General features: G+C 46.3%; 1 protein-coding gene across 1 annotated transcript in view; it reads right to left on the bottom strand.

The window, feature by feature from the left end:
- The window catches only part of TTC12 (tetratricopeptide repeat domain 12), a 77309-nt gene that overhangs the window by 58937 nt on the left and 672 nt on the right, over positions 1-17700 (bottom strand). The gene's annotated exons all lie outside the window — the stretch shown is intronic.

The following is a 17700-nucleotide window of genomic DNA, read 5'->3' as shown; positions in this document are numbered from 1 at the left end:
AGTTTCGTATTGATAGATTGCAAATCACTTACTTCCTATTCCACTACTATTTTCACTGAACTCCTTTCCCTGGGACCTGCTCACAACCGATTTATACCACACAACCATCCATCCTTCATACATTCCTTCATCAAATATGGGTGGTCTATAGTGTGCTGATATGGTGGTCCCTGGGGTGCACTTGGCAAATATTTATCTTGGGCTGAGGGGATAAGAGGTTAAGAGGGACACTCTGGAGCCTTTCTGCCAGGGTCAAATCTCAGATCTCTGCCTATTATTTATTAAAATGTCATTAAGCACCTATTGTGCCCCTTCTACTGTACTAGGTATGGGAAATCTTTTTCTTCCTCTTTTACTACTAACACTACTATTACTACTGCTAGATGTGTGACCTTGAGCAACTCTATGTGCCTTAGTTTCCTTATCTGTAAAATGGGACTGTTAAATGATATCTATCCCATAGGGTTCCTGTGAGAGGCACATGATTTTATACAGGTAACATGCTTAGAGCAATGCCTGGGGCATTATCAACACCCAGTGAATGTTATTAACTGGTACCACTACTCTGATTAGTATACGTTAGTCCAGTGCCTCTGAACCGTGATTGTGCATAGGAACTGCCTGGGAATTTTGTTAAAATGCAGATTCTGGGTCAGCAGGCCAAGGGTCTGAGATGACCCTCTGTGGACTGTGGCACACGGAGTAGCGAAATGCAGGGATCTTATCCAATGCTGGGGTGTAAGCAGGACACAAGTGGAGCTTATCACCCAACTTGGGGGAAGAGGTTAAAGGTCAATGGATAATCATTTAAATCCTCATTGTGATAAGTGATTTAAGAAGTAAAGGATGAAAAGCAAAAGTAGCAAAGAGTGCTATGAAGGTCTAGTCTCACACTTTGGAAGCCTTCCCTGATGATATAATGTTTAAGCTGAGGCTTGAGGGGTGAGTAGGCATTGGCCAGTGAGAGAGGGAGGTGGAAACAGAGGGAATGAAAGGAGCCTGGCATGGATGAGAAACCAGCCAACAGAAGGCCGAGCTTGGCTGTTGTATAGAAAGCAAGAGGTAGGTGGTACAAGATGAAGCAGGGGCCAGATCATATTAGGGCCTTTGAAAGTTGTGTGAAGGTTTTAAGTCTTTACCCTAAGCATCATGGGCAGCCTTCCAGGAGTTTTAGCAGAAGAATGACATGCTCAAATTTTAATTTTTTCTTAGAAAATTATTCTGGCTACGATGCACAGAATGATCTGGAAGAGGGACACTAGGAAACAGTTGATAGTGGGTGTTAGCAGTAGGAGTAGTGATGAATTTGAGATGCATTTGGAGGGAGAATTGACAGCAGGGAAGTATCAACAATGACATTAGTTTTCCTGCATGAGCCAGATTAGGACTCTCCATTGGCTGAGCTAGAGAAGATCAGAGAACCAGGTTTGGAGAAAAGATGAGTTCAGATTTATCATATTCAGTTCAAAATGCCTATGAGTTATCCAAGTGTAGATGTCGAATAAATTGATCATTGTCCCTTAATATTCACTCTTCTCTTCTTCAGGTCTACCAGTTTTTAGCAAGGCCCAAGCCACCTAGAATAAACTGTGTTTCCCGCCTCTCCTTGTACATGACTAAGTTCCGACCAACAGGATATAAACAGATATGGTGGTGCTGCTGCTTCTGGGAAGAATCCAGAATCTTCTCCTTGTGTTTCCTTCTTGCTGGCTGGACTGTGGACACAATGGCTAGAGCTGGATTAGCCATTTGGGACTGTTTGGTAGAAGCATTGTGTTGAGGACGGATAGCCACAAGTCAGACGGTGCCTGGGCTCTGATGATCGTGGATTTGCCTCACTGGCTTTGAACTCCCTATTTCTGCATGTGAGAGACATTTAACCTCGACAGTACTTCAGTTGCTAGGAACATAAAGTCTTGTTGTTTAGGACACTGCTATGTTGGGTTTTCTGTCACTCCCAGCAAAACCTAGTGTTAACTGATATGGAAGGCACTATTCATTCATTCAGCTAACATTCTCTTAATATTTATATCTAATTCTTTTCATCATAAGCTCAAATAGTCTAAATGTTGTTATACTGGCATAAGACTCTAAACACCAGAGCAATTTAATACTGAGATCATACAATTAAGAAGCCAATGAATAATGTTTTCTTTATAGTTTGAAGTCATATTACTCTTTTTTTCTCCTTGAAATCATATTTCCATTTTATACCTCCCCATACACACTTAAAATGGTATCCCAATATGGGATATTTTATGCTCAAATCTCTTTCATTAATCATGTTATCATTCTCTGCCACAGAAATTTCAGCAAACATTGTTGGGGTGTTTGCTTTAACTTTAAACCGTACCATGAGCCATAGACACAGCCTCTGTCCTCCAGGCACTCACAGTCCAGTGAGGAAGATAGATGCATAAACAAATTATTAGAGAACAGTATGACGAGGGCAGCGAAGGTCTAGTGCCTAAGAAAGCAGGGCTGGGGAGCTGGGGAAATGGTATCAGGGAAGGCCCCTCAGGAATAGTAATTTCAGCAGTTCATGTGCAACCTTGGAGTGTGTGGAGGGCTCCAGGCACAGGGGACAGGATGAGCAAAAGTTAAGAGGCAAGAAACATGGTGATGTGTGTGAGCAAACAGAACTGCTTAAGGCAAGAGTGGCAACAGAGAAGCCCAGAGATGCAGGTAGGAAGTGCAGAAGTGTCCAGGAAGAAGCCATAGGGAGAGTATAAGGCAGGGAGGTGACCAGGCAGGAGCCCACGTGGGAGAGAATGAGGATCACCTGGGCAGGAGGGATGCACAAGAAGGGGTGTGTTTGCTCCCAAGTTGAGCAAGAATAACAATACTCAGCAGCCACAGAGACTTGTGGCTTCTTCAGAAGTCACTTCCATCTTTATGACTCCCACATGGGTCTCTGTCGAGCCCAGACCTCACTCCAAGCCCCAGCCCTAGAAATCCAACTGGATAGTAGACTGTGGGTTTCTTGGAAGTAGGGATTTTGCTTTATTTTATCTTTGTATTCCCAGCACCTGATGCTTAGTTGGAGCTAAATAAAGACTTGTTGAGTAAGTGAGTTAATCTTTTGCTCTGTGTAGAGGAGGCTCAAATATAAGTTATGCCAGATGGAAAAGGAATAAGGGTTTTAGGATTCCTCTGTCTCAGACTTTGCAGAGTGGTCTACCTTGGAGGACAAGCACTATTACAGTCACAACAAACTTTTTAGGGTAAGTGTTTTCTTTGACAGATTGATCACTTTAAAATGTCAGAAGTCCTACTAAACCCTGGATTGTCACTGTGCTGTCCAAAAAGATTCCAATTTTCCTCCTTCTAGGTGCATGGTAGTATCTCACTTCTCTCTGGCCTGGTGACTTGCTTTGTCCAATGCAATGTGGGGAGAAGTGAAGAAGTCAGAAACCTTTAAGAGCCTGTGTGTGACTCACCCTACATGTCCCTTCCCTCTGACCTGGCAACCAGATGGTGGAGGCTGTGTCTGCCTGAGGCCCTGAGTGCGGATATGGAGCCCAGGTACCTGTCTACCTTTGATGGATATGTAGAATGAGTGAGCAATGGACCTTTCCTGTTATAATCTATAAGAATTTGGGGCTTGCTTGTTACTGCAGCATAATAGAGCCAATCACATCTCATATAGTCACTCAGACCACTTATTCTTCACTTGATACGATGACAAAATCTAGGGACCTTGTACATGAATATATAGAGATTATGATCATTGTGATTTACATTTTAAGTGTCAATGGCTGTGCATGTTCATGTATATTCAAACAGGTAGAGGGAAACTGACTTTTAAAGTGTTGGCAACTTGTATTTCAAATATATTTCTCCCAGGGAAATTTTATGAACCCTACTTTTTCAACAACTGCTTCCACATGACCTAAATCCCTTGTTTGGTACTTAGGTTTTACTTTTCTCTTTGTGTCCTCAATAAAAATTGGTGAACATTTGTTCACCTTCCACTGTGTAGTAGTAAATCTGAGACTTGCAGATTATTGTAATTTCTCTCTCCTCTCTTTTACTTTGCCCTCTCTTTAGTGTAAACAATCCTCTCTCTTTGCCTTTTCTCATCAATCACACCTATAAGCTTAGGACACATAAAATTCCAACCCCCCTCCCCCCCCCAGGATAACTGCATGAAGAATAAAGACATCTGACCTTTGTCTGCTGAGGGTAATGGTGTAGACAAGGTCAGACCAATTCCAGGAGCCAAACTATGAAAACATTTTGTTAGACAAAACTCTTCACTATTGATGCTAGGCCTGCCTGCCATTGGTCCAATAACTTTGGTTTAAAAAAAAATTTTTTTTAATCCTAAAATTTCATTTCTTTACTTTTGTCTTTATTATTTTTTACCTGCATGTATATCAACATTAGAGGCATCGAGATTTAGGGAAGAAGCTAAAGAAGTTTAGCACTGTCTCTTCCCTCTCTAAAGAGAATTCAGAAATCACATTTGATTTTTTGACTTTTCCCCCTAAACATGTGTCCTTTCATTAAAAACAAAAAGGAGCTAAAATCCTTGCCTCTTGGACCCATACCTTCCCCTTTCAGTGGCCCCCTTACTATAGATAAAGAAAGAATTTCAGGATCCGGTCACAGACTTAATCTTTGTGTCCATAGTCTTCCTTGGAATTTCTGTGCTTAATTAATGAATGACACTGCAATATTAACAAAAGCAATAGCACTGATAGTAACTAACACACACTGAACAGCTATGTGCCAGCCAATCCTCTTTCCTTTCCATGCATTATTTAACTTAAATCTCTCGATAGCCCTGCAAACACTTATTGCCATTTCACAGACAAGAAAATGCAGTCAGAGAAGTTAAGTGACGTGTCAAGAGGCTGAGAGCTAAGATGTGAGCCCTGGTCGTGTGTCCCCAGAGCTCATGCTCCCACACCTACCACACCACCTTCCAGGCAACTTCTGGGGAGAGCCCTGTTTTCAACTCCTGGGTCAGTGACTGTTCCTGGCGTTGCCGGCCCTGCTTGGCCTTATGGATGTGTGAACTTCTGCCTAGGCTGCTCCAGCTTCTTCACAGCCTGGCCCAACCCTCTAAAGGTGATGGTTGCATTTAACTGTGGCCAGAAGAACATGCACCCCACTACATTAAAAAAAGACAGGGCGATGCCAACAATGTCTTCCTTTGGAGCCTTTCTGCGGATCACAGGACTTCTCTGCCTGGAAAGGAATAGGAAGTTGGGCACCAGTGCCAGGTGGAAACGGTGCCGCCCAAGCCTGCCTAGCGTGGAGCAGCACTGCCACCGTGTGGGCAGACTGGCTGCAGCCGGACAGCCACGGAGACAGAAAGGCTGGGACCAGCGAGCAGTCGGCTGTTAGTGCATCCAATTAACGTTTGTTGAGCACCTGCTACATGTCTGGTGCTTGGCTAGGCTCCTTCTATTGCTGCTGCTGCAGCTGCTGAGATTGATTTTCCAGAGACTGAATTAAACGATGCCAACAATTTAGGCTTTGAAGAATGTTTAACATTTATTCATTGTTTATTCAGGGTACTTGGCCATTCATCTAGGGGTAATTCATACCACTCAGATATTATAAAGATGCATTGGCTTTGTGCAGTGGGATTTTTTTTTTGCCTACAAGATTTTGGGAACAATAAGGCACACAGAGAATTACAGGACCCCAGAGTGAGTTACTGTCCTGGTCTATGTCCCATCTCAATTGCTGTGAAAGGCTAACGTATGTATTCCTAGAAAAACACCTATGCTTCTTTTAGATCAAAAGTTTAGCAGTGTATTAAAAGCACATAATGGAAACTTAGAGAATAGAGAAAAACGGAAAGTTATTTGTGATCTCTTTACCCTGTTGCCACAATTACTATTTTGAGGTATTTGCTTTCAGTCTTTTTTCTGCATATTTTGCAATGATTTAATCATGCTTATACATGATTTTATGTTTTACTTTATTGGTTTAGTGTAGTATCATCATAAGCTGATATATTCTGAGCACCCTTGATGTCCAAGGCTCTTTATGAGGGGCTTGAAATGTCATCTCATGAAGTCACATGACAATCTTAGGAGCCGGTATTATGTCCTTTTAATAGATAAGACAATCGAGGCCCAGAGGGAAGACATACTTATCTTGCTTCCCATAAGTCTGTACCCTGTAATTGGATTGTTTTCATTACTATTATTTAATATCTGCAGTGCATTCCACTTATTCATGCACTCTACTTCCCTTGACTACTTGCTATCATTTTAGATCTTTAGTGGCTTCTAATATGTTCTGCTCATATAAATATTGCCACAGCAAGCAGCTCTAAGTATAACTTTTTATATATCTGTGATTATTTTCTTAAGCTATGTCTCAGAAGTAAGTTTCTCAATCAAGATTTTGAACTGTTACGGTTGTTAATATTTCCAAATTTCTTTTCAATGGGTCTGTACAAGTTTATACTATAACCAGAAATGTATGAGAGTGCCAGTTTCACAGTATCCTCACCCCTACTGGTAATTATTAATATGCATATTTAATATGTGCATGTATATGTTAAGTATATACATCAATATGTATATTAATATGTATGCGTACATCTCTTGAAACCTAGGCTCCTTGGAGAGATGGCTGCTTCCAAGGCTGGACTCTAGAAAGGTCAAGATGAGACTATAACATCTTATGCCAGAAAGCAATGACGTGCTCAAAGAACGATGAGGTCCTATAGAAAAGATACTGAAGCAGCTCAAATGGGCTTCCACTGAGTGACCAGATCAGGGACCTTTCGAACATCAAAGTCCATAATGAGACCAACAGAATCCACTAAAATCTGGAAAACAATTAGTCTATATGGATACAAATTAAGAACGTAACCAGTTGAAAGTTTGATGGGGCACAGGATATTTACAAAGTGTTAAAGTCCCTCCCCACATAGTGCTCCCTCAATTAATGTTAGTTACTACAACAATGAACAAATGCTTTTTAACTACAAAGGGAAAAAGTGTAACTTTGCGGTGGAGAAGCCTGGCAGACAGCACCTTAATCAAATGAGCCAAGGGGATGTAGTCAGATACAGGATGGTTTCCTGAAAGAGCAGTGCCTGAATTTAATTGTGAGAAAATTTGAGACAAACTAAAACCGAGAGACATTCTATAAAATAAATGGCCCGTACTCTTCAAAAATGTCAAGATCATAGTAGAAAAAAAAAGACTCAATTTCCAGATTGATGGAGACTAGGGAGGCATGAAACTAAACACAACATGTGTTCCTGGAGTGAATGTTGAGCCCAGAAAGGTTATTTTTTCTTTTGTTTTAAGGATCATCAGTGGAACAATTGGAGACATTTGAATGAGGACTGCAGATTAAGTAAAAGTGTTGTATCAATGTTCACTTCTTGACTTTGATTTTGATTTATGGTTATGCCAGGGAGGGAATGTCCTTTGTTAGTAGGAAATAGTAAAATGTTCACAGGTGATGAGGGCATCGGGTCAGAAATTTACTTTCAAGCAGTTCAGGAAAAAAATTTCTTTGCATTGTACTTGCAACATTTGTGTAAGTTTATGATTATGATTGGGAGTTGTTGCACTCACTTTTTGTGACCATCTCCCCCCAATCTACCACCATATTGTGGCTATTTTTTCCCAACCCACCACAATGCCCAAAACAGAACTTTTATTTCCAACTCTGGATATGTTCCCTCCTATCTCAGTAAATGGCCCCAAACATCTACTTGCTTGCTTAAGGCAAAAGCCGAGGAGACATCTTGACTCTCTTAGTAATCTTCCATCCAACCCACCAGCACGTCCTGCCAAGCCTACACAACAGCTCTTGAGCCTGCCCACCCTCCAGTGCTGCTACTACCTCCCCCAGGTGAGCTGCCACCTCTGTGGGCCGTGAAGAAGTTCCTGGAGAGGTGCCAGGGAGTCAGTGACCTCTGTGTGTTCTGTAGCCACGTGTCTGGCAGTCGACCTGAGGTCAGGTTGGCCAGGAAGACGCTGACAGTCAGCTGGACTTGAGTGGCGGAGGGGGGAAGACGTGCTGGAACCCACTGAGCACCTCTACATTTCTGTCTCTGCAGGCGACTGCAAAAAGTCCTTCAGAGAGTAGTGGACACCATGCCACTTCCACCTGCTGATCACACTCGAATTCTTCTTTTGGCCAATGCTAACTGGAACCCCACCAAAAAGGGGGCTCTCTTAAGCACAGTTGCCAGGGAACAAGTTGACAAGCACATTCCCATCACACCATTCCCCTGGCCATTCAACGTAAAGGAACTGCTACGTGATCGTATCTATCGCACCACTCTGGTCAGTGCTCCGTGGAGTTGCTGTGTTCTCGGTGGTTTGCTGTGGCATTTCCCACTGGAGAGTCTGCCCAGGAGCACACAGATGATGCATCTCCAGACCTAGAGCAGTGTCTGAGTCCGTTCTGGCTGCTATAACAGAAATACCATGGATTGGGTGGCTTATTAACAAGAGAAATCTATTTCCCACGGCAGGTGTCTGGTGCGGGCAGGCTTCCTGCCTCATGGACGGCCTCCTTCTCGCTGTGGCTTCACGTGTGGAAGGGGCAGGGAGTTCTCTGGGGAGCTTCTTTTATAGGGGCACCAATTCCATCCATGAGGGCTCCACCCTCATGACCTCATTAACCTCCCGAAGGCCCCACCTCCCAATCATCACGGTGGGGGTTAGGATTTCAACATGTGAATTTTGGGGGGACACAAACATTCAGTCTATAGCAAGCAGGGGGCAGCACAAGGTATTAAAAAAGTTCCCTGCCCCCGGCTGCCTTGACTTTGACTGTTCTGTATTTTGGATCTGTTACTTACAACATCCTACTTCTATATGCTAATTTTTTTATTAAATAGGAAGTAATAGAATCCTTTTTGGTTTCAGGTAAAGAACATTCCCACTCAAATTGACTTCAGTAAAGGGAAATACATTGGTTCATATACTGGAATCGAGAAGTCCAGAGGTTTTCCACGGTTGGCTGACCCACAGGGCTCCAACGCTGCTGAGATTTGTTCTGCTGCCCCGTGTTGGTTTCAGTCTCAGTCAGTCTTTCCCCTGGGGTGGCACCTCAAGACTTCTCTTCTGATGGGTTCCAAAAGAGTTTCTATCTTGCTAGTATTAATGGTTTCCATAAAAGTCCCGGGAAGGAACATTCCCAGAGAAAAATTGAAGAGCTGTTAAGAGAAGAAAGGGAAATGAATGCCCACTAGGTAGATACATTTGTTCACACAGATTTGTTTGTGAGCAGCAAGAGATGATATTTTAAAGTTTCTGGCATGTAGTAAGCCCTCAATTAATGAGAGTTGCTTCAACAATAATTAATATTATCATGCAATTATTCTTACTCCATGAAAGTGATTTGTACACTGTAGGGTAGGAAATCAGTGCTAGATATCATTATCTCCTTCAGAGTTCAGCAGATGTAGACAGCTCAATTCAGGTGCAGAGAGGAGGAGGAGCCTTCATTTCTCAGGCCCCCGGGGCAGGCAGTGACTTTCTGTCTGGGTGGCCAAGTTGGAGGGAAGGCCTGGTCTCCCCGTGGTTCTCAGCACCGCCACTTGGTGGCAGCCTTAGCCCACTCTGCCCTTCCCTGCCAGGGCTGGCCGGCTCATCTGGGTTTCCCCTGGGAGCCCCAGGCTGGGACTCTCCTTTATGCTGGGTGTAGGGGCTCTCACATGTGGGTAGATGCATACAAAGGACTTTGCTGCTGTACCAGGGCCACAGGGAGAGGCCAGGGAGGTTTTGGCAAGTCTGGAACATCTGCACCAGGAGTTGTCAGGACTGACAGGAGGCTGGGCGTGTATTTGGTGAACATACCGGGTAAGGGATTCCAGTGGACGTTTGTCAGGTCCGTCTGCCCAGTACCTGTTGCACATCCTCGCTCTGTTGGAGGAAGTTCCAGCATTCCCCAGGCTTCTTTACAGATACCGGGTGTCGGAGAGTCAGGCTGCTGTGACCACACTCACTGATGTGAGACTCCAATCCAGATGTGAGAGACAGGGTCTTCCCCAAACCCATTTTGTGGGCAAAGATGGTGGCAGAGGTGCTGGCTTTCTCTTTCAGGGCAGGAGATGGAGAAGGGGGTAGTTGGTTGTGGCAGTTGGCAGGTCAAGTTCTTGGTCTGGAGGTGGCATTGCAAGGGGACATGGGCAGTGGTGGCTTTCTCATAAGGCCAGCTGTGCAGCATTGTTATGGGCATTGTCTTTGGAAGCTTGGCCTCCCACGGTTCTGAGAATCACCCAGTATCCTTATCATAAATTCCTTGTTTTGTTTAATCAGCCAGAATCCACTCTGGACGCTTGCAGCTGAGAACCCTGATTGGTACAGACACAAATGCTGATGTATCCCAGCCAAGTACTAGGACTCTTCAAATTTCAAACTGTTCTATGAGATAGCAATCCTCACTTTGTAGATGAGGCGAACATACTCAGAGAAGTTAGGTACTTTAATCTTGGTCACACAGCTTGCAAGTACCAGAGCCTAGATTCTAACACAAGATATGCTGCTCTTTGGAGGCCATGATCTTTCCCATGTGCTGGATGCTGAGTTCCGTCAGAGTGGGGACATTGTCTGTCATACTCATCACTGCACCCCATTACTCAGCACAGTGCTACACATAGCAGGTGCTCAATAGATATTTGACCTTAATAAATACTGAACTAATGAGTAAATGCAAATGCCACGTTCTCTTTTCTTGGAGTGTGGTTGGGCTTGGGTCTTCTCTGGGGGCAGGTAGGGTATGTCTTTGGAGAGTCTCCCCTCTCTCCGGGCTCGCCTGCTCCTCAGCAGCCCCTGTCTGTCTGCTCCAGCCCCTCTCTGCATTCTGACCTTTGCTTCCCACCATCCGAAACTGAGTTCACGATCTGTCCTTGGAAGGTGAATTTGAACAGTAGCTATGACTGTGTTGGCAGTTTGCTTCCTCTGCATTCGGTGCTCCGGGCCTCAGTGGTTGCTGCTATCAAAGGAATCTAGAATGTGAACTGGGTCATTGTGCACTGATGTGCCAGTCTCCTCTCTCCATCCCCTCTACTTGAGGACACTGACCGTCCACTTTTAGGACTGCTATAACTGACAGAACAGTCTTCCCTTGGTGTGTATCATATAAAACCAGTTTCCCTGTAACGTGGGTTCTATGTGAGCCCTCGGGAGTGTTACATATTACGTCCAGCCCTCTTCCAAATGGCAGCCCTTCTGCTATGTGATGATGGCCTTTTGATGTCCGAGTTCTGCCCCACTGCCCTCCTGCCCTGCTTCCGGGTTTCTTGCCCAAACTAAACACACCCACCCCCTCCTCTGCGTGCTCCTCCTCAGACACCGTGCGGAGTCCTCCACTCTCCACTGGTTCTGCCCTGGGCGGGGCCCCTGGCCAGCGCTGCTCTTTGGGTGCAGCAAGGGACCCGTGCACAAGAGCGGTCTCACCAGACCAGGGCCGAATGGTGGCTCCCAATTCCTCGCTGGGGATATTTTAAGACTGGGTTGCGATCTTGGCTCTGCTTCTTACTAGCTATGTGACGTTGAGTAAGTTACCAAACCTCTCTGTGCCACAGTGTCCTCATCTATAAAATAGGGTTATATAATAGTATCTACCTCAGAATCGTTCCAAGGACTAAATGAGTAAATATTTGTAGAGTGCTTAGAACAGTGCCAGACGTAGTGCTATAGACGCGTCACATACAAAAAAACCTGTCAATTTCAATATCACAAGTATTTTTGAGTGTCTACACTGCATCGCCTCTCATATTGAGCATGTAGATGACTTAAATTCGTAGTCTTTTTTTTTTTTTTCCTGTTTGAAATATGCTCTGCTGCTGAGCCTCATCCCATCAGTGCGTACTTTGGGGCTTGGATTTTCAGAGTGTGTGAAGGGGTTTGCATCTGTCCCTATGACATTGCACCGACTCAGCTGTGGTTTCCTCCCACGGCTGAGGCCGAGCGCCTTTGGGATGCTAACTCTGCCTTCCTGCATGTGTGCTGAAGTGTGCTGAGCCTTGGGAGGTGTCTTGCTGACATCCAGACACATGGCTGCGTCTACAGCGCTTCCTGTCTGTCCACCTGGGACCACAGAGCCTCCCGAAGAAGTGTTTCCCCAGCCCTTAGCTGGAGGGAGCCGGGACCTCAGGCCAGGCGCCCCAGATGCCCACCTGCGTCCACCCACGTGCAGTCCAAGGACCACCTGCAATGGACTCTCACTGTCCCAGACCTGCAGCATCAGGGTCTGTGGGTCTGGGCTCCAGGAATATGCAGTTTAAGCAGTGCCTCTGGAGACTCGGAAGGCTGGCCGCAGGGGGTGCTGGAGGGGCTTGGCCCAGCGTGGCTGGGCTGGACAGCTGGCGCTGCCTCCCAGCCTGCGCCTTTGTGCAGTCGTGGCTGCCCTGGGAGACTGGCGCCTTGTCTTGGAGGAGGATATGCTCTCTCTCCTCCTTCGGCAGCAGGACAGGCAGGATGGTAGGACTTGTGGGCTAGAAATGGAGGCTCTCTTGGAAAGATTCTTCACCTAATTAGCCTGAGTGATCTTTGAGGCTTTGTTCCCCATGCTCACTGCCCCTTCTCCAACATGCTGTGGAGGACCATCGCCACGGGAGGCACCCTACACAGACAGATCCCTGTGGGTTGTCTTGTTCTGAGCCGGGGTTGACAGTTCCTCTGCTCAGGAAGAGGAAACAGCACAGCATCATGCCCTGGTCACCGACTCCCAGACCTGGGGACTGCAGACCCTTCCCAGATCACACCCTACCTCCTGTTGCCCTGTCCCAGTCTCCATCCGACCTCAAAATTTGTGCCCTAAGAGCAGAGACGTTGAGGAAGGACGTCTGCAGACTTTGTGTGGTCACCTTTGATCCTCAGGTAGCCATAGCTTCGAGACAGACACAGGTGGACCCAGTAGCGATGTTCCTGCCTTTCAGGGTCCCCTGACTCAAGTCTTCCCAGCTCTGTCCCTATCACAGAGGTGCTGCTCACAGCCTGGACACTGTCACCAGCCTGGGAAGGAGGAGGGTGGTGACCTATCACCAAAAGCTGGGCAGGCGGAGCGCAGTCTCTCTCCAGCCACATGTGAGCCTTGCGACGAGACCCCACCCTGCCCCCGCTGTGGACTTGCTCCAGGGTACTGGGCCGTGGGCATTACTGTGGGGCTCTTAGAGGCATCTTCCCTGGCCAGGCGTAGACTGTCTGCATGCACGCATGCACACACAGAGGTGAACACGGCCAGGTAGCCACGGCTGGTGCACATATACAATCACTTTACTCTTGAGTCTTGACACTTAGTCATTCATAAGGCTGACAAATACGAAGTCCCTGCTTTGTGACCGGTGCTGTACAAGGTGCTGGGATAAAGTAGTGATTAAGACAGACACAGAACTTGCCCAGGAGGCGTTTAGAGGTCAGTGAGCAAGACAAACAAATTAGAGATTAAGCGAAGCATGGGGTCTTAGGATATAACCACAGGGTATGTTACAAACATTCTATAGACTGTATTCTGTGGACGCCAGACATAGCACTGTAGTAGAACCCTGGAGCCCCTCTCTGGGCCAGGTGGGACTACCTAAAGATTCCTGTGTGGGGGACTGGGGTGACAACAGCTACTTACACCAGTGAAGAAGTATTTCTATATTTTGACAACCTGATATGACCAAACCAGCGAGTGCCCATTGCACACTGGCCCTGGACAGAACATAGAACAGCAGAATGCAACCTGGCTCAGGTGACAGGAAAGTCTTACCTGAGCAAAAAGATTTAAACTGAGGCCTAAGGATGGAGCAGAAGTCCAGGATTTGTGTGGGCATTGGGGTGGGGGGTGCTTGAGAGAGCTCCAGAGAAAGCAAGAAGCACTGGGCGTGTGGGCACACAGAGGCGAGGAAGAGCAAGCCGTAGCTCAAGAAGTGGAATCTTCACTGTTTCTGGCAGTTCGAGTGTGAAGGGAGAAAGTGTGAGATGGGCTTGGAGAGGGAATTAGGGGTCTCATCAGCAACATTAAGAGAGTTCAGGATGAGACCCTAATCTGATGGAGATTAAAATTCTACTATCCCATGGAATGGCAGATTGAAGGAAACTTTAAGTTCAATATTAGAAAAAAAATATTATTTCATATTCATTGAGAGTCTTACCCACTATACAAGCTTTGGGGGAAGGAGCCAGCAGCGTAGGACTCTAAGTACTGGCAACACAAGCTCCCTCCTGATTTTAGGTCTCTGCTTAAATGCCACCTCCTTAGAGAGGTCTTCCCTGATTGCCCCTCGTGACATGGCAGTTCCTCCCTCATGAGTTGCCAGCCTCCTAACCTCACATGTGCATGCCTCTTTGCCGCACCTGTAATCATCGGCTTATTTTCTGAACTTATTTAGAGCCTAAGCTGTATGAGGGTGGGGCTTTGCTCCCTCAGCACCTAGAACAGTTCCTGGCCTTGGCAGGTGCTCAAGAAACACTGGAATGGATATTGAATGAATGAGGAAAGGCCCCTTGAAGGGAAGACCAAGGCCGGGGCCCGGGAAAGGGACTGGCTTTAGAAAGGGGAGATGCTGCTTCCGTCATAACAGGAGCCAGGGATGGAGGGACGACACGGATGCAGGTGGGTGTTGATTTGGGGTCGATCTGGCGTTGGGAGCTGATGGTGTCCTTTTTCTGACAGCTTCTCCTTTCCCTTAGAAGAAGGAAGCAAGACCACTAGCTGAGATGAAAGGGGTGGATGACGGAAGAATCGGTTTGGGGGAAGTGAAGACGTTTTTGTAGAGGAGAATGCAAACAAGTTGCTGAGAAATGCCAGTAGGACCGGGCGGTGCAGAGAGCCTCGTTGAGAGTGACCTTTATTACATTTCGCTACCGATGTGCCTGGTTTTGTGGGTTTTTCTTGAAAAGCACCCAGCTGACCGGGTGTAAGGGGAGTGGTGGCAGCCAGGTGATTATCCAGGGCTAGCGTTCTACAAGGGAGATGCAACATGAGCACGTCGAGGCAAGGGAGTTTCTGGTGGCAGTGAGTGAGCGGTTGACGTGTTGGAGCAGTGACTCTTATCACTCAGAGGCACCCCCTTCTGCCTGCATCAATAGCACCAGGGATGAGGCTGGGCTCCCCCTACAAGGCAGTCCTCACTGGCAACCTCGCTGGAGTGTCTCCTGAGGTCATCTGGGAGGAAGAGGCCATGAGGGCCTGGGCAGCAATGGAGGGCACTCGCTAGAGTGGCAGTGGCCATGCACACACCAGGGTGACAGGGATCCCAGGACATCCTTTTCCAGCTACAAGTCAAAAGCTATTCTCTAGGCTCCTGAGCACACCCAGCCGGCAGGACAGGTGGATGCAAGTGCTGCTAAAGGAAGAGGAGGGTCCCCTGTGGAAAGGAGACACTGAGCAATTTGGACAGTTCTCCTTGTCATAGAGCCTCCTGTGCATTTTCCTTTCTGGGGACTGTTCCTGTTTCTCTTCTCTCCTCAATCTAGATTCATTCCCTTGGTGATCTCATCAAGTCCCGGGTCTGAAATACAAGCCATATACTGACAGTTCCTACGTGTAGCTCCAGTCTGGACCGCCCAGACTTCAGCCTTCTCGAAGCCTCCACTCAGGTGTTCTCAGGTATCTCACACTCAGAGTGTCCAGAGCCAAACCTTGCATCATCCACATCTGCTTCTTTGCGCTCCCTTTGGAAAGTAAACGGCTACTCTGTCCTTTCAAATGTCCAGACCTGAAATCTGGAAGCCAGCCTTGATGCTGCTCTCAAACCCCCAGTCCAATCCATCATCCAATCTTGCTGGCGTTACCTTCAGCATATGCCTAGAAACCGGCCACTGCCCAGCCCTCCGCCGGCACCGTCTCATGCCCTCTGGATCACGGTACCCTTATTTCCTCCCTTGTCTGCCTGTGGCCTGTTATATACCCAGCAGCCAGAGTGCTCATTTTAAAACTCAGGTCATGCCAGGCTTCTGCTCAAATTTGCTGTGGCTTTCCATCTCACTTGAAGAAAAAGGCAAAGTTCCAACAATGAAGACCCTATGAGACCTGGTTCATGGAATCCTTGACTCATCTCCTGCCTCTGTGCTCTCCGCCCCATCTCTTGCTCTTCTTCAAACGCAGTAACTAAGTCCCCACGTCAGGACCTTTGCACACACTGTTCTCTCTGCCTGAGATACCTTCCTTCAGATACTTGCACGGTTCAGTCCCTCACATCTTTCAGGTCACTGCACAGATGTCACCTTTTCAGGGAGGACCACCTTGACTGCCCTGTATAATACTCCTTCACCTCCTTACTTGACTTCATTGTTATCCATAGCACACACTGTTCCCTGATTTTAAGGGATGATGTGATGATGTGATAATGCTATGGAAACAAACCCCATACTTGAGTGGCTTATCATATAAAGAGTGATCCAGCAATAAGCTGGAGCCAACTTGCACTGGCTCCAGAGAAACAATTGTTAAGTTTTCAGGAAATTTGTGAGCCAGTTTTTATACATAGCCATTATTCAAAGTCAAATGATACAAAGTTACAATGAACTAAATTGTATTTTAAAAAGGCAATAATCAAAGTGGATCACTTCTAATTTTACATTTTTACTGTTATATTAGAAATTGTTATTACTACATACTACTGTCATCTGTGCATTTGAGGTTATTTATGTCTATTGTCATCTGCATGGTGTGGACACGGTGTATGTGATCACATGCTGCTCTGTGTTCTCCACCTCGGCCCTCCTCTGGTGGTGCTGTGTTGAAATCAGCCACACTGAGAGTATTTACACATTGCTGAAATCAGTAAATGCTAGAAATCAGAGTTTTTTTTTTTTTTTTTTGTGCTTATCTAGACTTATTAAAGTAAATAGGGAAAATATTTTATGATGCAGATTAAACTCAAAGGTGTGCCATGTCTGCAGGTGTTACATTGAACAACAGAAAAAAATTAAGGCAGTATTCGTCCAGTATTCAAGAACTTATACTAGATTCAACAAAGAGGTCACTCACACCATAAATGAATGAGGGAAGTTCTGACTGGATGTCTCCATTGTTTCACCTTATTTACATAACTGGATGCATCAACCAACATTCAGGTTGGAACTATGGTCACTTGTGAACTGGAACCAAAAGCTGATTATGGATACAAGACTTCAGCGGAAATGAACCAAAGCATTCTGTATCAGTTGGAGAAGTGCAATTTCAATATGGGGTACCGTGTATTTTGTTATCTTTTATATCAGTAAAGTAAATTGCATCTTTTATATCAGTAAAGTTTATAATAAACACACATACACACACCCTGCCCCCTCCTCCCTTGGAGAGCTGGTTGTTAGACATTTACCAGCCCACCACGAGGTCCCCCCCACCACGCACACTCCACTCCACGTCCATCTTGGGTCATCCATTCACATCCCTCACTCTGGGCCCTGGCCATGGCCCTTCCACCACCTGAAGCACTGCTGGCTGCTGTGGCAGCCAGAGAAAAGGGCCACATCACGGGCTCTGTCTAGCAGTGACGCACACTGCTTCTGGTCATGTGCCGTTGACTGATGCAAGCCATAAGGCCCTGCCCACCTCTACGTGTGCAGAGAAGTGCAATCCTGCCCTGTACCTGGAAAGAGAAGGAGAACTGGAATATGCGTGCATAGCCCTAACAACTGCCCCAGTGTACTAGATGTTTATGTGTTTATCGGCCGGCCCACTCCCACACTTGAATGTAACTTCCACTAGAGAGAGATGGCTCATCCCAAGCACTCTGGGCAGGATACATACTGGGAGAATATG

This window comes from Microcebus murinus, chromosome 4, assembly GCF_040939455.1.
Source record: "Microcebus murinus isolate Inina chromosome 4, M.murinus_Inina_mat1.0, whole genome shotgun sequence".
Taxonomy (NCBI): Eukaryota; Metazoa; Chordata; class Mammalia; order Primates; family Cheirogaleidae; genus Microcebus; species Microcebus murinus.
This window is presented reverse-complemented; position numbering and strand designations above follow the sequence as displayed.